Below are 22854 nucleotides of genomic sequence, written 5' to 3'. Positions count from 1 at the left end.
TGATAATGAACCTTGAATTGGAACAACTTCATAATGATTACAATCGTTCTGTTTCAACTCAATCTCTTAGAAGTCCATGCCTAGGTTCTAATGAGTCATTCATAGAATCATACTAATCCATCAAGGAAATCAAAAAATTCCTACAAAAAAAATAGATGGAAGAATGAAAGGAGAAGATATTAGAAGTGATAAGATGGTAACATTCTAAAATCTTGCTTCACAATAATACCTAATGGCAATCTAAATGCAGTCAAAAAATAGTGAAAACAAGAAATGAGACAAAAATCTATGGAACATCAAAAACAAACAATTGATTGCTTATAAATACAAATGCAGACAATGAGAGTCATAGAAATACAACTGCTTCACTTTAATTACACATATCAGCACAAGGGGATTGGGTGTAAAATCCAGAAACTAAATCAAATTAATGATTTTTGTAAAACCAACAAACAATCAAATGAAATCCTACCAAAACAAATCCAAAAATTAACCTATACTTTCATAGGCAAAGAAGTACGCTCAATTAGAATATAAATCTAAAAGCACAAGGTGAGATCCGTGGAAGATAATGAGGATCTCCATGATCACAGTTCCTTGCTCATGAAATGAATTCATTTCTAGACGAGGGCAAAGCTGAAGAAAATTGTGTGGACAGGAGACTCATCTTTCATCCTCCTCTGCCTTCTCCAGTTGCTATCTGATCCAGCTAGACAAACAAGATACATCAGATGGCCTCACAGGCTTTAGTAAGAAATCTTCTGCTCCTTCTAAACATCTACAGGAACATCATCGAATCAGGAAAAAGATGATCATTTTTATTGAAATAATTTATTTTTTTAGATACTTGTTGATTCAATTAGGAACATTTTTAGATGACATTATGATCACGAGATTCCCTCACCTTAGAGGATTCCTGTCATAGTATTAAGCTTTTTTAGGGTTCAAAATTCAGAATCGCAAGAAAAGGTTTGTTCTCACCTTGATTCTCTTGAGTATCTTGTATCCTATCATTTTTGGCATCCAGTAATAAGTATTGATCATGTTCATGTTTGGTTCCTGCTAGAACAAGAAGAGAGAAAATCTCCAATTTTTCCAATCACAATCCCATCTATAGATCAATGAATCGAAGGGAAAAGGACATCAAAATAGATCGACTCACCATTCCTAATAGCTCCAGCGCTTTCTTCCCACTATCCACAGCCGTGACTGTAATCGAGCAGCTGAAGAAAAGGGGGAAAACCCTAATTAGACAAGAGGAAAGTGTTGGTGCAATATTCCCTAGGTCAAGGTTGACCTGTTTGACTGGGTTTGAAGTGAGTCAAGCTTGAGTCTTGATGATTTGGTTTCGATGTTTGACAATACTTGTAGACAACACATGAACATTGCAGTTGCAATTGTTCATGTTGGGAGATTGTGAAGGAGAGTCAAGTAGGTCAAGGTTGACTGGATACTTGACTGAAAATCCTAGTGAGTGAAGTTAGGTGAAAGTCGTGGTGAGTGAAGTCAGGCAGAAGGAAACCCTAGTGAGTGAAGCTAGGTGAAAGTCCTGGTGAGTGAAGCCAGACGGATGAGAAGACCTAGTGAGTGAAGCTAGGCAGAAGGGAAATCCTGATAAGTGAAGCCAGGTGAAAGTCCTAGTGAATGAAGCTAGGCAGAAGGGAAGTCCTGGTGAGTGAAGCCAAGCACAGGGAAATTCAGATGGGTCAAGGTTGACCAGACATCTGGTGAAAGTCCAAGTAGGTCAAAGGCATTGACCGGATACTTGGCAAGAGGAGAAAAGTCCAAGTGGGTCAAAGGGATTGACCAGATACTTGGTGAGAGAGTCCTAGCTGGTCAAGGGTGACCGGATGCTAGGTTTTATGTACCAACAAGTCATGGTTGACTGGATGTTGGTTTAGGTGGCTTTGGATTTGCTTTTGGGCAAAAATCAAGATCTGGATTGATCAGCCGATTGATCCAGCAGATCTGGATCGATCAGCCGATTGATTGGATCATGCCCAATCGATCAGCTGATCGATCGGGTGAGTCCCCACGAACAGAACCCCTTTGGATCGATCCGTGGATCAATCCAGAGGTCCCAATCGATTAGTGTATCGATTGGGAGCTGCTGTTTGTGCGCGATAAGCCCTGGATCGATCAACCGATCGATCCAAGCTATTCCAGAGAGCACAGAGGCACTCTGGATCGATCGGTTGATCGATCCAAAGCCTCCCCGATCGATTGGGAGCAATCCAATCGATCGGGATCCGACCGTTGGCGTCGTATTTAGCTGCAGGCGAGCGTTTCCTTCAGCAGTGCTTACACGATTCATCTCCGATCTTCACCAGCGACTCCACAGCTCTCTCTCAAGTTCAGATCGCCAGTTCTTGAAGGTTCTTCCAAGTCAAGAGGCGGATCAAAAGCAAGAAGAGAAGTTAGGTTTAGGGTTTATTGTAAGTTTTTGCTTGTATTTCATATCCTTTCCTTTCTTCTTGTATTGAGAGTTTGTAAAGGCTTCTCCGCCTTCGGTAGTTACCGTAGAGGAATGTGTTTCATAGTGGAGGGTGCGTGATGTTGGGTTTTTCGGGCCGCGAAAACCGCTTTTCGCGTCGCGGAAACCCCGAATCACCCAAAGCCGTAGATCCGTGCAAGGAAAAACCGAATGAAATACAAGTACGAGTTTCAAAAACTTTAGATCTACTCCTAGATCTACATGTTAAGAATTTTACCCTTGAAGCGTGCCCTCGCAAATCCCGCTCGTCCAAAGGTACGCCAGATCTCGAGAGTGTCAACGTAGACACTCCTCTAATGATACCACACGAACAAGGAGTGTCTCTCACACTCAAAGGATGGAGAAGAGAGCCCCAAGTGTGCTAGCACTTTCTAGAGCTCTCGGATGGGATTGGAAAGGAAGAAAAGAAGAAGATACAAAAGGAAATCTTATACACTCACTAGTAGTATCATCCTTTGTGCTCTTCACTTTCCTTTAATCTCTTGGAACACAACTCATACACCCTCTCCTCACCATGGAAGTCACGGCAATAGCAAGGAGAAGCAAGAATCCATGGAAGAAGAAGTTAGAATGAATGTAAATCAATTGCATTCACCCACCATCAAGTGTGTGGCCGGCCACACAAATGTAACCCCCTCATTTAATGTGGCCGGCCACATTAAAAGGAATGGGTGTGTAACCTCCATGAGGTGGCACACCATTATGAGGTGGTGATGATGTGGCAAGGATGTGTCATACCATGTAGGATGAGTCAACCTACATGATGTGGCAATGCATCAAGTCAAACTTGATGTTTCAACTTCCATTTGGTCAAGTCAAAATTGACCAATTTCTTCCTTGTTGAGTTAAATCCAACCTTTGATTCAAGTCAATTTCAATTTAATGAATCTCAATTCATTAATATAAATTGACTCAATGAATCAAATTTAAATTAGACTCATTCAACAATTGAATCTAATTGAGTATAACTCAATAAGTCTAATTTGAATCCAATCTTTGGTGCATCATATGAACCTAATCCAATTGGTTCATCATATGAACTTAATCTCCATCCACTTGTTCTTTGTGTGTGACCCAATAGGTTCTTGTAACATTGGCAATGTTTCTAAACTCCTTTAGAAACATAAGCAATGAGCGGCATCTAGCAATACATCATTGCTACCCAAGTTACAAGAATGTTGAGATCCAACATCACCTTGTGACTACTAATTGTGACTCCTCACAATATGTGACATTGTCCTTCTATCTTAGACATCTAGATTGATCAATATGAGGCATAGACCGTGTCATCCTCTAATCAATCTAAATCTTGAACTCCAAGTAGACTCACTCGATCAAATGAGCTCAACATCTAATGTTGACTCATTTGGGTATGGCCATGCACTTAGTGGTCTCACTCTATCAAGAATACCGATGTCGCTCCCGTCATATGGGAGGGATAGATCCCATCTACATCACTCACATCCCTCTACATAATTCGTTATATACCCAGTAATCGCCTTTATAGTCCACCCAGTTACGGGTGACGTTTGACGAAACCAAAGTACATAACTCCTTATGTAGGGAACCATGGTGACTTCAGGTCTAAGGACTAATAGTCATACTAATAGCCACATGAGAAAGTATATGACACTGATATAACGATCCATGATACTTTCTCATGGCGGGTCATTCAGTATACATTCTCCAATGCATACCCATGTGTCAACTTTATATCTCCATATCCATGACTTGTGAGATCAAGTCATCGAGTTGACCTACATGCTAGTCTTATTGCATTAACATTGTCCCTGAATGTTAATACTCGACTAGGAATGATTTAGAGCAGTGTTCCGTATATCATCTCACTATCGGTTCAACTAACCGATTGATATAGGTGAGAACCATCTACTCAAGGACATTATTATACTTAGTTTATTTGGCACCAATACAAGTAAGTATAATAACCAAAATCCAAATGTCTTTATTTATATATAGATTATGATACAATAAGTCCAAAATACAATCATCAAATGATTGGCTCTAGCTAACACGTGAGTGTGTGGATCCTTGGATTAGTCACCTCTTGTGAGGTGGATACCAAGTAAAATCCATTTGTTAGCGTTGTATTTTTGTTTCTTGTACATTTTCGCTGCACATCTTTGAAGAAACAAGCAACGACAACCACGAAGCACGCAACGAGCTATTCACCCCCCCCCCCCTCTAGCTACTTTTCGGTCTCAACAAGTAGTATCAAAGCGAGCCCGCTCTTCACCGGAATCATCGCCGGAAGGGGCAAACAAAACAAGCAAAGCTAGAGGGTGAAGAAGTTGGAGCAAATTCATCAAAGTCAAAGAATTCAAGAAGCTCAACTTCAAGATGCAATTCCAAGATGGACTTGGATTTGACACAAGGGTGGCTCCACCGTACACATCTACCAGCTTCGATCTTTGGAAATCAAGGATCGAAAACTTCTTAATGGTGGAGACAGAGCAATGGTTTGCTCTAATGGAAGGCTTCGAGGCTCCAAGAAATTCAAAGGGCAAAGTCCTGAAGAAAAGCAATTGGAGCCAAGAGCAAATCCAAAGATGTGAGGCTAATGATAAAGTGACCAAGCTTTTGGTCAATTTATTGCCTAGCCACATTCTTGGAAAAATTGGAGAGTTCAAGGATGTCAAGGAGCTTTGGAGCAAATTGGCATCAATCCATGAGATCCCCTCCACTGTACCAAATCAAGAGGAATCCAAAGAGAGCGACTCATTGGATCAAGACCAAGAGGAGGATTCTGAAGTTGAGAGATTCTCAACTTCCGAAGAAGAAGTCCAAGAAGAAGCTTCATTTTCAAAGGGATGCAATGAAGAGGGCAAGGAGGGAGCATACTCCTTGTTCCATGTACAAGATGAAGATGAAGAAATCTCCACCTCTAGGATTGAGGGGGAGCAACTTTTGGTGACACCGAATCAAGTAGAAGGAGAAGTCTCCACATCCGGGTCAAGAAGAGAAGAGGATGAAGAAGCTTCCACCTCCACAAATCAAGACATATCTATTGGAGGAGAATCATCATCGGATCAAGAGAAAGCCTCCGCATCCGGATCCAAAGGAGAAGAAGCCACCCCTACACAAGAAGGTATAAATAGTTCATTTAATAATAAAAATCATATCATATGTTTTGAATGTAGGGAGCATGGGCATTACAAGAGCAAATGCCCTAAATTGGTCAAGAAGAAGGGCCAAGTGGCACAAAAGGGTAAGGAGAAGCCTAAGGAGACCACTCCTAGAACAAAGAAAAGCAAGGAGCACATTGTGTGCTTCTCTTGCAATCAAAAGGGGCATTACCGAAGTCAATGCCCTAAGGGGAAGAAGGTGATCAAAGCTCAAGGAGGAAGCACAATTCAAGGGGGAGCCTCCAAGGTAAAAAGGAAGGTATCGTTCATTGAACCTACCCCCTTTAATAATGGTAAAAAGCATGATAGTTCTAATCTATATCATTTTAATGATATTTACCATGAAAATAGAAGGCATGATAAGATTAAGGAAAATCATGTAGCTTATCATGCTAAAACCTCTCAACCTAGGCCTAGAAAGGTAGATAGGAATTTAGGCAAGAACCCTAAGGATTCTTGGTATTTGCCTAAGAAGAAGAAAAATCAAGGTTTTAGTGAAAAACCTAAGGGTGAAGAATTATGGAAGGAAAATCAAGTCTTGAGGTCAAGACTTGACAAATTAGAGAGGACTCTTCGAAAAATAACAAATATGACACAAGGATCCAAGAGTCAAAATCTAGGTTTAGGACAACAAGAGTCATCCAAGGGTCATAGAGGTTTGGGATACAAACCTAAAATCAAAAAGGATATACCTACTTATCATAGAGTTCAATATAGTTATGGAACAAACCCTAGGTCTAGTGGTCAAGTAAAGAATACTAGGGAGGTCATCCCTAAGAGTATTTTTGCAACAAATGTGACTAAGACTTCTAAGAAGTCCAAGAAAGTCATAAAGAAGGTCACAAGGGAAGCAATTCCTAGGGTTGACCTAGAAAATGTGACAAAAGCTTCGAAGAAGCCAAACAAGGTCACTAGGAAGGTATCTAGGGAGGTTATCCCTAGTGAGTACCTAGAGCATCCAAAGAGCACCAATAGGTTTTGGGTTCCTAGGAGCATCTTCTCTACCCCATAGATGGGTTAGAGAGTGTCAACTCTAAGTGAAAGGGTAGTTAACTTAATCATGTTGAAGTTAACACTCAAGGAGCATTTTCAAGGTTATTATTAACCTTTGAAAATGAAATAGATATATCATTTACTCCTTGGAAGAGTAAAATGTGCCAAATTTTGGAAATAGTGATTTTAATCTTAATTGACACAATTTAGGAAAATCATAAGAACTACCAAGTTGGGAGTTTGGTATGTTCTTAAGAGATTAAAGGCAATCCGGGACTTAATTTAAAGTGCTACTCTTGTGGAAAAATGAAATATGCCAACACTGGAGGAATATGATTAATTTCAATTGGCATAAATTAATCAAGAGAATTAGAAATGCCAATTTAGACTTTGGCATTGTCTTGAAGCACTTTGGGCAATCTAGGTTAGATTTAAAATTAGTTATGAGGTTAAGAATACTTAGGTAGGTAATCTAGGTATTTTATCTATGCTAACTTGCCATGCTTTGTTTGCCCATCAAATGCCATGACATCATATATATTTATTTGTGTTTGCACTTATGCCTTATTATGAAAAACACAAAAATACCATGTCATGTCATCCATACTTCATATAGTTATAAGAAATTTTCTTTTGAAAATTATTTCTTTTTGATGTATGCCATAATATCATCATGCATCATTTGAATTCCTTGTTTATTAAGGACTAAGGGTATTAATCAACAAGTAACATCCTTGATGGATGTTTAGTATTCAAAATGCCTAAATAGATATGCATGATCCCTAGATTATGGCAAAACCAAACTTTACATCTCACAAAGACTCATAAGGTTACTTGTATGTGGTTTAGTGCACATTAGATACAAGTGAGATGTTAGGATGATGAACAAAACTCAAGATGTTGATTTAGTGCATTCTTTTGAGTTCTAAGTTCATCAAAACACATAGGTATGTGTTTTCCCATCATTGGGAAAGCTAATGTACAAGTCATGTGCATTAAGCCCAAGGAACATGCTGGGATATTGGTTTTGAAAATCATTTTAAAATGCTTTTGGTGAACCTTGATGAAGATTATCTTTTGATAGTAATCATCATTGAATAGTTGAGCACAAACTAAAAGAAAACACAAAAGTTTTTGCAAGTTCTCTAGTTTATGTCAATCTTGGAAAATATGAAGTATTTTCTTATAAAATTATTTTTCCATGATAATATATGCCCTAAATAATGTCTACACAAATTTTCACAATTTTTGGATTTTTTTAGATTTTTCTAGGGGTTTCTGAAGTTGACGGAAATGGAATTTCAGCAACTATCAGAACTCCAATCGATCACCCGATCGATTGGAGTGTCTCAATCGATCGGCCGATTGATTGAGAAGGCTATTCTCGAGAGCAGAAGCTCGCTGGATCGATCAGTCGATCGATCCAGACTGGCTGAATCGATCAGTGGATCGATTCAAAGCAGTTCAATCGATTGGGACCCAACTCCAATCAATTGAGGAAGCTGATTTTGGCTGGGAAAGCCTGATTTCAGCATTCCAAACCAGGTTTAGTCGAGGTAACCATTCCAAACCCATCAAAATACATTTGTATACATAAAAAGGGTGTTCTCATGTTGAAAACAAAGATGGATTGCTTGGGGAAGACTAAATTGAAGTTTAGGTTGAGGTTTGGTTTCAATATTGAATGTTTGAACCTCAAAACTTCTAAATTTGGGTTTCCTAAAGGTTTAGTGATTCCAAGTCATTGTTGGTGCAATGACAGAACGTACAACCATGTCTTTAGGGGGAGTTACTCTTTAAGGACATGAAAATTATTTTTCATACACCTTGGGAGGTGGTTAACTTTTAGAGAAAATGCTCGAGGTTGGGCATTGAAATTAATGGGGAGTGGATATCCTCATTGTTTAAGTGGAATTTGCTCATGGATGAGCATTTGATAAAAATGAAGGGTATGGGACCTTCATTTAGGTTATTCAAGTGGTTAATGCTCAAGGGTGAGCATTGATGATAATGAAGGGTATGAGATCTTTATTATCATATTGATCACAACGAGTGAAGTTGTAAACAATGATAAGAAACTCTTCAGGGGGAGAGGTTGTGGTTGATGTGTGCCCAAAGATGGGGGCATGTTTATGATGTGTGCCAATAGGGGGAGAATGCATGGTTAAGTTAGGCCTTCAGTACCTAAAGGGGGAGTTTGTCCTCTAGAAAAGGAGAAGAATGGAGGGAACCATCATTCAGATATTGGCATGAAGGGAGTTGAGGCTATAGGATTAGCCTAATTTCCTAACTTAACATGTGGTATTGTCAAACATCAAAAAGGGGGAGATTGTTGGTGCAATATTCCCTAGGTCAAGGTTGACCTGTTTGACTGGGCTTGAAGTGAGTCAAGCTCAAGTCTTGATGATTTGGTTTCGATGTTTGACAATACTTGTAGACAACACATGAACATTGCAGGTGCAATTGTTCATATGGGGAGATTGTGAAGGAGAGTCAAGTAGGTCAAGGTTGACTGGATACTTGACTGAAAATCCTAGTGAGTGAAGCTAGGTGAAAGTCCTGGTGAGTGAAGCCAGGCGGAAGGAAACCCTAGTGAGTGAAGCTAGGTGAAAGTCCTGGTGAGTGAAGCCAGGCATATGAGAAGACCTAGTGAGTGAAGCTAGGCAGAAGAGAAATCCTGGTGAGTGAAGCCAGGTGAAAGTCCTAGTGAGTGAAGCTAGGCAGAAGGGAAGTCCTGGTGAGTGAAGCCAGGCACAGGGAAATCCAGATGGGTCAAGGTTGACCAGACATCTGGTGAAAGTCCAAGTAGATCAAAGGCATTGACCGGATACTTGGCAAGAGGAGAAAAGTCCAAATGGGTCAAAGGGATTGACCATACACTTGGTGAGAGAGTCCTAGCTGGTCAAGGGTGACCGGATGCTAGGTTTTATGTACCAACAAGTCATGGTTGACTGGATGTTGGTTTAGGGGGCTTTGGATTTGCTTTTGGGCAAAAACCAAGATCTGGATTGATCAGCAGATTGATCCAGTAGATCTGGATCGATCAGCTGATCGATCCAGCAAATCTGGATCGATCAGCTTATCGATCCAGCAGATCTGGATCAATCAGCCGATCGATTGGATCATGCCCAATCGATCAGCTGATCGATCGGGTGAGTCCCCACGAACAGAACCCCTTTGGATCGATCCGTGGATCGATCCAGAGGTCCCAATCAATCAATGTATCGATTGGGAGCTGCTGTTTGTGCGCGATAAGCCCTGAATCGATCAGCCGATCGATCCAGGCTATTCTAGAGAGCACGGAGGCACTTTGGATCGATCGGTTGATCGATCCAAAGCCTCCCCGATCGATTGGGAGCAATCCAATCGATCGGGATCCGACCGTTGGCGTCGTATTTAGCTGCAGGCGAGCATTTCCTTCAGCAGTGCTTACACGATTCATCTCCGATCTTCACCAGTGACTCCACAGCTCTCTCTCAAGTTCAGATCGCCAATTCTTGAAGGTTCTTGGAGGTTCTTCCAAGTCAAGAGGCGGATCAAAAGCAAGAAGAGAAGTTAGGTTTAGGGTTTATTGTAAGTTTTTGCTTGTATTTCATATCCTTTCCTTTCTTCTTGTATTGAAAGTTTGTAAAGGCTTCTCCGCCTTCGGTAGTTACCATAGAGGAGTGTGTTTCATAGTGGAGGGTGCGTCAGTGTGTGGATCCTTGGATTAGTCACCTCTTGTGAGCTGGATACCAAGTAAAATCCATTTGTTAGCGTTGTATTTTTGTTTCTTGTACATTTCTGCTATACATCTTTGAAGAAACAAGCAACGCCAACCACGAAGCACGTGACGAGCTATTCACCCCCCCTCCCCTCTAGCTACTTTTCAGTCCCAACAGAAAGAAGAAAAGGCGGCGAGTTCATGAAGGATCGATCGTCTCCTACCTTGGTACTTGGAACTCCGAAGAAGCACTGTGATGACCTCCTGGTCGACCAAGCAGTCATCCACCCTAGCAAATGCATCGCCGTCTGCTCCCCTCTGGCTCCAAAGCCTCTTGCTCCTCTCACTAGTGAGGACATTGTAGCTCTATGATCAGCAACGAGCAAATCGATTGAACAATAAGTAGATCGATCATGTATTTTTCACCCTCCGAATCATGAGGTATTTAAAGATGGTGAAGGATAAAGAGTAAACACAAATAGTCGGTGGACGAGTAACGGATGAAGATCTAGAAGGAGGATGATGAGGAGTTACGTGTTGGCATTTCTTGTCTTCGCCTTCACCTTTGCCTTCGATGACAACCGGAAGGGAAACCTAGAGGGGACTCAAAGAGGAATGAAGAAGTGTGGTGACTTGTGGTTTCTTGTGTTTGCTTTTAGATGTATGGTTAAGATTTTTCATTTAATTTTTTTTTATTACTAATGAAAGTCGGACACGTGTCCCGATTTTTGGCATGAGTTTTGTGGTAGACAAATACAACTCTTATAATTTCATCGACAATAGTTTTAAACTATTGTCTTATTATCACAATGACAACAGCTATTCACCATTTTTGGTTATTCACCGTTGTTCCCAGCGTTGTGAAAATATTCTCATTGGCAACGGTTCATTAACTGTTGTCCCAACCATTCTAAAGAAAAAAATTACTTAAAGATAATGGTTTTTAAAAACTGTTGTAAAATCCATTGTTGGTTAAAAAAAGAATTACTCAAAGACAATGGATAGTGTTAATCGTTGTCTTTTCGGGTAACTATTGCATCAAAGATAATGATTTTATCAAAAATTATTATCTTTTGCCAAATTCACAATGATTTTACTTAAAATCATTGTCTTTGTGGTATTATCTTTTAGTAGTTTTGATGTAGTGTAATTTAATTAAGAAATCATGATTTATGGAAATTAGGTTCTTAATTATATCTTATTTACAATTAAAATTTATGATACTTATGACATTATAAATTAAGTTATGATTAGTTACATTAATTATATCATGTCATGTCATTTGCCATGATTAATTACATTAATTATGTCATGTCATTTAGATGCTGTCTTGTAGATAATTTAATTATTTGCATGAAAAGATAATGAAACCTAAAAACTCTTTACTAAATAATTAAAGTCTACACCTTCTATTAATATGACGATAACCAGAGTTCAATTACTTCTTTGGGTTGTTGGACTCTCTCCAAGCTCAACTTGAAATTAGATATGTTTGAACCATTGAGATATGATCTCATGATTAATGGGTTGGCCTTAACTTGAAGCATTGATTTGTTGAACTCTCTCCAAAGTCAATGTGGATAGATGTGTAGTTGGGTGATATAGATATGATGTATATGTGTTAATATGTTAGCAACATGATGTTTATGCGAATATTTAATCAGTTGATAGCATAATATAATAGTTATGTATACGCAATACATAATTGGTATATAATGATACATACCATTGTAGCTAAGAATGGTTGTTAGGCTCTCTCCAAAATTGTTCTTATCTATGGTTGATATCAATCCATTTGGAGAAAACCTACCATCCTCCAAATACAAAGTAAGGGCTCTTGAATTTGATAAATGAATGAAATTCTTAAATGTATGTAAATTGTTTACAAATACACTGTAAAATCATCTCTCTCATATTTGTTCAACTTTGTATTTCTATGTAAATAGATAAGACATGACATCTTTAAACTTACACTTGATTTTGGACACAAATAAGATGATTGGGCCTAACTTCATAAACTGGTTTCAGAATTTGAGAATTGTTCTCAAATATAAAAAACATGCCTATGTCCTTGACGAACATCTTCCTGAACCTATTGCAGATGATGCAATAGATGACTAAAAGTTGCTCTATCAAAAATACTTGGCTGATTATGAATTGCCTAGTTGCATTATGCTAGACTCAATGTCACCTGAACTACTGAAACAACATGAGCATATGGATGCTTACGCGATTGTTTATCACCTTCGTGAGTTATTTGATGAACAAACAAGATTAGAATGGTTCGATGTCTCCAGGCTTCTCTTTCGCTCATGATGCAAGAGGATTCATCTATGGTACAACATGTACTGAAGATTAACGGGTACATTGAGTGGCTGGGATTACATAGTTTTGCCATGGATCATGACTTAAGTATTAACTTAATTATGCATAATTTGTTTGATAGTTATTCACATTTTGCAATTAACTTTCGAATGAATCATATTGAATACAAAATATTAAAGCCGATTAACATGTTCAAGACTGTTGAGCAATCTATCAAGAAAGATCAAAAGGTAGTGATGTTAGTTGACTCTTCGAAGAAAGTGATATGCGTAAATTATATACACTCTTATGCATGTTTTGATGCACATTCACGTACTTTACTTATGCTTGATTCATGTATTTTTACACCTCTTATCTTACTTTCAACATAATTACTCTTCTTTATTGGAGATCTACTTTTTGTGTATTATTCTATTGGAAGGAGCCATTTTGGAGTAAAAATGGTATTCATTCACGATCCAGAGAGCATAAGAAGGCAAATGACACTGGTCGTGTGATCCCACACGGTCGTGTCAAAGGAGAAGAAGGGAGGATGACCACGACCGTGTGAAGCCACATGGCCGCATGGCCCAACCAGAGGAGGAGCAAGACATGGTTGTGTGATCCCACATGGTCATGTCATTCATCCAGTAAGCAAGTAGAACACGACCATGTGGTGCCACATGGTCGTACCATTCATCCAGCAAGCAAGCAGAACATGATGGCATGATCCCACACGGTCATTCCACTCATCCAAGAGTAAACAGGACATGGCCGTGTAACTCTATCTAAGGCCAAGAAGGAACCAGCCATGTGGATGCCACACAACCATGGCATGGTCCATGCCAGGCCCTTGCCTTGCCCTATAAAAGGGGGTCTCTTCCCCTTTTCAAGAGGAGGAAGGTTCTTCCTTTGGGAGTGCCATCTTGGTGTTGATCTCTATCTTCTCCGATCTCCGTTAGATGATCTGAAGCTGTATCCATCATGTCATCGACTTTGAAAGCTTGGGATTGGATTCGAAGATCATTTCACGACATTGGATAAGCTTCTCTTCCCTTCTCTCTCTTGTTGGATTTTGAATGCTTGTAATTCTTATGTCTTTGCATCTCTTTCTTCTTGCCATAGAGTACATCCCTTGTTCTACGATTAAGCGAGTAGTTGTGGTGAGGATTGATGTAAGCACTCATGGATATGCCAATGTCCTATCTAGATGATGTAATCATGCCTTATATCTATTTGGTCTTATGTGAATGCATGTATTTGAGCTTAATTCTCATGTTTGATTGAATAATTATGTAGAATTATTGATCCTGTAGGGGGATGCCCTAGATCGTATGACTGAGGGGCCCTAGTTACAGGGGTAATCTATTAATGAATGTCTAGGGTATTACCTTAAAAGGAGAAGCAATTCTCCATAAGAAAATAGATAGTTGTGTGCATACTTGTCATCTTCATTTTATGATTGCTGAGTATGAGTGTATTCTTATGATGTATAATCAAGGGGCCTTAGTGATAGGGGTAATTCGTTAATAGACTTCAAAGGAATCTTTCCTATTTAATGACAAGAGATGTTAATCTAAATATCATGCCGGCTTGTCCACTATAGGGAAGAGTGGGTAACTTCCTATAAGTGCATGTGAATTGAGGATAGGCAATTGGTTAACCATGTTACATTGATAAACATCACAATGAAACCGAACCTCTAGAACATTCCCCAAACCAACTCTCTCTTTCTCTATCTCCCCCTTTCTTATTCTCAATCTCACTTCCCTTAGCACGTAACTTGTTTCTATCTATTGTTTAGATAATTCTACGTGAGAGGTCACTAGTAATTATACCAGTCCTTGTGGGTTCAATATCTTTTATATTATTGATGATATAACCATGTACTTTAGGGAATGTATTAGAAATGTTCTAAGAGGAAGTCAAAACATCAAGCCAAAGGAGAGAAGAAGGCTAAAGTTGTAGAACCTGCTTCAAAGGGTCCATGTCACCATCATGGCAAAATAGGACACTAGCGAAGGAACTGCAAGATATCTTGAGTCCTTGAAGAAGAAGGTGGCATTTGATACCCCATCTGCTCAAGTATTTTCGTTATTTAATGTCATATTATTTCCTCTAACACCTAGATATTGGATACTGGATATGGCTCTTATATATGTAATGATATACAAGGAATAAGAAATACTAGTCAAGGGTGATTCAAATTTTTGAGTTGGCAATAGAGCAAAGGTTGCAGCTATAGCTATTGAAACTTATTTGTTGAATATTCCTAGTGGACTAGTCTTGGAATTGGATAGTTGTTATTTTGTTCGTGCATTATTAAATAACATTATTTCTATTACTTACTTAAATAGAAACGTTTTCCATTTAACTTTTAGTAACAATTGTTGTTACTGTAGGATCGATGCGCTAGAGGGAAGGTGAATAGCACTCATTGCTATTTCACCATTCTTTTTGAAAAACATAGAATGAAACATAGCAGAAGATAAAGACACAATCGCAAACACGACTAGGATTTACCTGGTTTGGAGCCTGTGATGACTCCTACTCCAAGACCCGCGATTATTGATCGCTTTGGTTGGGCCATCACTATAAGCTCAAGAAATCTTTATAGAGATAGTAAATACAACTATTGAAATTAACAACAAAGGTTACCGACAACAAAGGATTAACAGTTGTTCGTCGATTATCGGAGCAGCATTTGGATGTTGTCGAATCGTCTCGGAGTAGCATACAAGAGAGTAGAAGTTGTTCAATTTCAGTGATTCAAAGTGCTAGTTGAGGCTCCTTTTTTTTACTAGAGTCGAGTCTGATCCAGATCCACTAATCTCAGGATCAGGTTTGACTCGAAGCTTATCGGTCAATCGATCTAGTTGTTCGGTCGACAGAACTTGCTGAACCCACCCAGCTTTCCGTCCAGATGTTGCTGCTTCGGATGAGTCTTCGTTCGTTCGATCGATTTACCCGTTTGGTCGACCAATCTTGCTTTCCTCACTAGCTTATATGATATGATCAACCTGGTCCAACTGAGTCAACACCTATCCATAGTTCGGTCGACTGAACTTGAGCTTCGATCGATCGATCCCTTGGTCAAAACTTAGCCCGAAGTTGATCTAATTTAAAGTCAAGCAATTCCTTTTCCCCAAAGATTAGACAACACCAAGAAGGATGAAGAATTTGGTAAATTTATAGAGAAAGTCAAAGAATTCTGCATCAAAATTCCTTTAATAGATGCATTTCACCAAATGCTAAAATTTACCAAATTTTTGAAAGAGAACATGTCCAACAAAAGAAAGAAGGAAGGCTATGAGACCATGGCTTTGACAGAGGAGAGCAGTGCTCCATTGTTGGACACTGTGCCTCCAGAGTTCCAAAATCTAGGGAGTTTTTTAATTCCTCATAAGATAGGAACCACAGTCATTGAAAAGGCTTTTTGTGATTTGAGGCTGGTGTTTGTTGTTAGGATCCTTCGTACGGCTAGAGAGGGGGGTGTGAATAGCCGACCCCAATCTTTCTCGTTTCTTCCTACGATTAGGTTAGCGCAGCGGAAATACAAAGTAGAAAGAAAACAGGAGAAGAAAATCAAACCTTAACACAGCGATGTACGAGGTTCGGAGATGATACTCCTACTCCTCGGCGTGTCTGTAAGGTGGACGAGCCCTATCAATCCGTCGGTGGATGAGTCCCCGGAGAACCGGCTAATATCAACTCCTTGTGGGTGGAGAAACCTCGCCACAATCACTTGCAACAGCAAGCTAAGAGTACAAGAGAATAGCAAGAACAAAATGAATGTAAAACAAACAAGCTTGCCTTCTCGTCGACTGAGGTCCCGGATGAAGTAGCAACTCCACGGACAGATGCAACAGCAAGCCAGTCGAGAAAACTGTCGGGGAAGCTCACGCGAAGCTTCAGCAGCGGTTGAGCTCAGCAAAGCTCGGAGCACCAGAAGAAGCAGAAGCTTCAGGCAGAACTCGTGAGGAAGGAGGAGAGAGCACCGAATTAGGTGTTATACCCCATGAGACCGAACAGGCATCCTCCCGATCGGTCCACGACCGATCGAAGTATAGCGAGACCCATCCATCTCTTTTTGCTCTTTTGACAGTTTTGCCGAGAGGCTACTAATCGTCAGACTTTGATGGTGGACCGCTCAGTCGCCTCTGTTTTTCGATCGGGCATCGCTCCTAAACGAGTCGAATAGTTTGCCGAAAGTTAGGTCACTTTGAGAAAACAGGTATCACCGGATCGGTCCGGTGACCGATCCAGAGCTTGGTTTTTGCCCAAACCAAGTCCCAAGACTTTCAAACCAATATCCGGTCAACCTTGACCTATTGGTACTTCATCCCTAGCATCTGGTCACTCCCTTGACCTGCTAGAACTCCCTGCCAAGTGTCCGGTCAATCCCTTTGACCTACTTGGACTTTCCAACACCAGAAGTCCGATCATCCCTGATCCATCTGGATTTTCCCTTGCCTGGATTCACTCACCAGGACTTTCCACACTGCCTAACATCCCAGTTAGGACTTTCTCATTGCCTAACATCCCAGTTAGGACTTTTCCACTGCCTGGCTTCACTCACCAGGACTTTCCAACTGCCTAACATCCCAGTTAGGACTTTCCTACTGCCTGGCTTCACTCACCAGGACTTTCCAACTGCCTAACATCCCAGTTAGGACTTTCTCACTGCCCGGCTTCACTCACCAGGACTTTTCCCGTGCCAAGTCTCCATACTTGGACTTTTCGCGTGCCAAGCTCCCTGCTTGGACTTTTCCAGAATCAGGTCAACCAGGTCAACCTTGACCTAAGGTTGCACCTGCAATCTCCCGAACACCTATTCTTGTCAAACATCAAGAATACAACTCTCTTCTCGTCAAACATCGTCAAACATCAAAACACAACTCGAGTCAGGTCAACTCGAGTCAGGTCAACCAAGTCAACCTTGACCTAAGGTTGCACCAACAATCTCCCCCTTTTTGATGTTTGACAAAATCCAAAATCAAGTTAGGTTAACCCGATAACCTAACTTAGGTTTTCCAACCATCTTCCAATGTCCAATGTTCTTTTCTTGAACATTCTCCGGACATTCTCCCCTTAGGTTAACCCGATAACCTAACTTGGGTTTTCCAACCATCTTCCAATGTCCAATGTTCTTTTCTTGAACATTCTCCGGACATTCTCCCCTTAGGTTAACCCGATAACCTAACTTGGGTTCTCCAATAATTCTCCCCCTTTTTGACACACATCAAAAAGTATTCCAATGTTCTTCCTCGAACATTCCTTGACATTCTTCCCCTAGCTTAGGTTAACCCGATAACCTAACTTGGGTTCTCCAATAATTCTCCAATGAACGCTCTCCCCTTTTTGACACACATCAAAAAGAAAAAGAGGGTATCAAGGTCAAGAGTTTCTTCCTAATGAAAGTCCCATACCTTTCATTGAAACTCTTAAATTCCCCTTGATACTAAACTCAACAACCAACTTAGTGATAATCCCATATCACTAATCCTTAAAAGTCTTTTGGAGTAAAAACTCCCCCTAAATCAACTCCCCTTGACAATTAGGTAAACTTCCCTAAAGGTCAACTCCCCTTGACCATTGCACCAACAATGTCTCGCGAGTTTCAAACCTTTAGAAATCCACAAAACCCAACTTCCCTGAAATTTCGCACCAACTGAAAATCGAATCGCACGCATCGATCGGTCCCGGCATCGATCAGAATCGATCGGTCCCAGACCGATCCACGCTTCATCGATCACATCGATCGTCACCGATCGGTCACCGCACCGATCAAACCTGGATCGGTCCGGTGACCGATCCACACTCTGAAATCAGAGATTTCTGATTTCCCTTCCCGGAAATTCAGAAACTCCTAATAAATTCCAGAAAATTCCAAAAATCGTAAAATTTTGAGGATACACTCCTCATACCATATACTATCACGGAAAAATAATTTTCTATGAAAATAGTTTCCATTTTTCAATCTTGATACAAAGTTCAAAAACTTTGAAATAGTTCAAATTTAAGTCATCTTTGTATCATCTTGCTCAATGAAGAATGCTATCACTAGGAAAGCTTCATCAAGGTTTTTCAAATCAATTTTAAAATGTTTTTTAAAACTATTTGAATTTAGGACCATAATCTTAGGGCTAGATGTACATGACTTGTATACAAGCTTTCCCTATGATCCTTAATTTCTTGAATTAGGGTCATCTAGGTACAATGACTATGCACCTTGATCCTAACTCATGATCCTAATATCTCACACACATCTAAGGTGCATCAAACCACATTCAAGTCAATTTGATGTGAGATATGGGTTAAGGTCAACTTAGGCTAAGTTCTCATGCATTTTCTAAACATCAATTTGATCTCAATATCAAATTATATGTTTGTCCTTAAATCAATTTTATTGATTATAATGCAAGAGATGATGACATGGCATATATGATATCATAAATGGAAAACATGTGCCAATGTCATGATGTCATGGCATAAAGTATGAAAACTTAAATAGAGCATGACATATAAACTAGCCTAAGCACTATCATGACATTTCAAATGATGATAAAACTAAATATGATGTCATGGCATGGCATATGACAACCAATCATGGGAAGTTAGCACAAATAAAATACCTAAATTCCCTATCTAAGTATCCTTAGCCTTAGCTAACTTAGAATCTAACCCTAGATTGCCCATATATCCCTAAGAGACAACCAAAATCCCAATTATGGTATTTCTCTAGGTTTTCTTAAATTGTGCCAAATGAGATTAAAATCGATATTTTTCAAATATGGCACAATTTACTCTTTAAGGAGTAAATAATAATCCTTTTTCATTTTCAAGGGTTATCAAGACCTTGAAAATGCTCCTTGAGTGTCAATTTCCTCAAAGTTGGGTTAACTACCCTTCTAATTGGAGTTGACACTCTCTAACCCATCTATGGGATAGAGAAGATGCTCCTAGGAACCCAATACCTATTAGAGCTCATTGGGTTCACTAAATATTCACTAGGGATAACTTCCCTAGCAACCCTCCTAATGACCCTCTTAGGCTTTGAAGCCTTGGTCATTTGGGTCTCATCAAGGTCAACTATAGGGGTGACTCCCCTTGTAACCTTGGTAATGGTCTTCCTAGCCCTAGGTTTTGTTCCATAATCAAATGGAACATTGTGGTAAGTGGGCTTGACCATTTGAGACTTAGGTTTGTGACCCAAACCTTTCTTGTCCTTGGACTTGGGTTTTTGACTCTTAAACCCTAGAGATGACTTCTCCAAGTTCTTAAGAGCCTTTTCCAAAGTATCAAGTCTTGACCTCAAGACTTGATTCTCCTTCTCTAATACCTCAATTTTTGATTTGTCATTTTTCTTTGAGGCATTCCTAGGCATGTGTCTAGTTGATTTGGGATTCCTACCTAGGTTCTCCTTAACCTTAGATGAGGTAATTCTAGGGTTGGCTTTCCTAGTGTTATCCTTATCTAGGCTCACATGTTTGGCACCTAAGCATGTGTATCGATTTCTAATGTTATCATGCTTATCATTATTGACTAGTGCAATAAAATTTATAGCATGCATCTTACTAGTATTGCACGAATGAGACTTAAATGATACCTTAGGGTTTGCCTTAGCTCCCCCTATAGAAGTGCTCGGTCTCTTGCCCTTGTGAGGTTGCCTCCCCCTCGGACAATGACTCCGATAATGCTTGCATTGGAAGCACACCACGTGCTCCTTGCCTCATGCGTTTCGGAACTCTGGCTTCCTTGACCTTTGGCGCCGGTGGAGTCTTTCTTACCCTCTTTGGACACTTACTCTTGTAATGTCCATGTTCCCTACACTCAAAGCACATAATGTGTAATTTAATTGAACTTAAATTGCTTGAGTTACCTAGGGTTGAGGGTGGATGCGAGCTCTCTTCTTCATCCCTTTCGGAGGTAGAAGCTTCTTCTTCTTGCTCCGAACTTGAAGAAGAACTCTCCTCCTCTTTGTCCTTAGATGTTGAGTAACCCTCAACTTCTAATTCGCTCCCTCCATGATGTGAGCTACTTGGCTCACTAGGCTCCTCTTCATGGCTTGAAGTGGAGCTCTCCTCATGGTACTTGGCCAAGTTATCCCACAACTCCTTGGCATTGTTGTATTTACCTATCTTACACAAAATATTAGTAGGTAATGAAAATTCAATTGTTTTAGTTACCTCATTGTTGATCGTGGATTGGTGGACTTGTTCCTTCGTCCACTTGTTCTTCTCTAGAGGCTCTCCTTCTTTATCCATTGGAGGAGTAAACCCTTCTTGTACACAAAACCAGTTCCACATATTAGTCCTAAGAAAATACATCATCCTTACCTTCCAATATGCGAAGTTGTCGTTGTAGAAGGGTGGAATGGTGATGTCTTCTCCGAATTGATCCATCTCTAGCTTTTGCTCCCACGGGTGTGAATCCGATGAAGAGCAACCTCGCTCTGATACCACTTGTTATGATCCTTCGTACGGCTAGAGAGGGGGGTGTGAATAGCCGACCCCAATCTTTCTCGTTTCTTCCTACGATTAGGTTAGCGCAGCGGAAAATACAACAAAGAAACGAAAGAGAAGAAAATCAAACCTTAACACAGCGATGTACGAGGTTCGGAGATGATACTCCTACTCCTCGGCGTGTCCGTAAGGTGGACGAGCCCTATCAATCCGTCGGTGGATGAGTCCCCGGAGAACCGGCTAATATCAACTCCTTGTGGGTGGAGAAACCTCGCCACAATCACTTGCAACAGCAAGCTAAGAGTACAAGAGAATAGCAAGAACAAAATGAATGTAAAACAAACAAGCTTGCCTTCTCGTCGACTGAGGTCCCGGATGAAGTAGCAACTCCACGGACAGATGCAACAGCAAGCCAGTCGAGAAAACTGTCGGGGAAGCTCACGCGAAGCTTCAGCAGCGGCTGAGCTCAAAGAAGAAGCAGAAGCTTCAGGCAAGAGAACTTCCAGGAGGAAGAAGGAGAGAGACGCGCAGATGCCCCGATCCTTTATACCGCAAGAAGAAACAAGGAAGAAACTAGCGTCGCAACGACTAGGACCCGATCGGTCCACGCCGATCAGGAAGATGGATCGGTCCACGCACCGATCCCTTCCTTCCTTCGCGATGCTCGTCTCGATCGGTCCACGCCGATCAGACCTGATCGGCGTGGACCGATCAGCTCGCCTTTCTTTTTCTTCGATCGGCCACCGATCGACAAGAACCAACAGATATCCGATCGGTCACCAGACCGATCAGAGAAAACAAGGTATCACTGGATCGGTCTGGTGACCGATCCAGAGCTTGGTTTTTGCCCAAACCAAGTCCCAAGACTTCCAAACCAATATCCGGTCAACCTTGACCTATTGGTACTTCATCCCTAGCATCTGGTCACTCCCTTGACCTGCTAGAATTCCCTGCCAAGTGTCCGGTCAATCCCTTTGACCTACTTGGACTTTCCAACACCAGAAGTCCGATCATCCCTGATCCATCTGGATTTTCCCTTGCCTGGATTCACTCACCAGGACTTTCCACACTGCCTAACATCCCAGTTAGGACTTTCTCATTGCCTAACATCCCAGTTAGGACTTTTCCACTGCCTGGCTTCACTCACCAGGACTTTCCAACTGCCTAACATCCCAGTTAGGACTTTCCCACTGCCTGGCTTCACTCACCAGGACTTTCCAACTGCCTAACATCCCAGTTAGGACTTTCTCACTGCCCGGCTTCACTCACCAGGACTTTTCCCGTGCCAAGTCTCCATACTTGGACTTTTCGCGTGCCAAGCTCCCTGCTTGGACTTTTCCAGAATCAGGTCAACCAGGTCAACCTTGACCTAAGGTTGCACCTACAATCTCCCGAACACCTATTCTTGTCAAACATCAAGAATACAACTCTCTTCTCGTCAAACATCGTCAAACATCAAAACACAACTCGAGTCAGGTCAACTCGAGTCAGGTCAACCAAGTCAACCTTGACCTAAGGTTGCACCAACATTTGTCTCACCCCTTTTTTAATTTATAATAAGATGGGTCTCAAAAATACTAAGCTAACCATTATGGCATTGCAACTTGCTGATCATTCATATAGATACTCAATAGGTATCATTGAAAATGTGCCAGTATAAGTAGGGGATCACTGAATCATTCCTACTAACTTTATCATTCTAGACATGGAGGAGGATCCCAAGATTCCAATAATTCTTGGAAGGTCATTCCT

General features: G+C 40.6%; 1 pseudogene; it reads right to left on the bottom strand.

Moving 5' to 3' along the window:
- Positions 1-696: 696 nt before the first annotated feature.
- Positions 697-13365, bottom strand: LOC121994842 (annotated as a pseudogene).
- Between the last annotated feature and the right edge of the window lie 9489 nt (positions 13366-22854).

This window comes from Zingiber officinale, chromosome 6A, assembly GCF_018446385.1.
Source record: "Zingiber officinale cultivar Zhangliang chromosome 6A, Zo_v1.1, whole genome shotgun sequence".
NCBI lineage: Eukaryota > Viridiplantae > Streptophyta > Magnoliopsida > Zingiberales > Zingiberaceae > Zingiber > Zingiber officinale.
The sequence above is the reverse complement of the archived record's forward strand: the minus strand, read 5'-3'. Positions and strand labels throughout refer to the sequence as shown.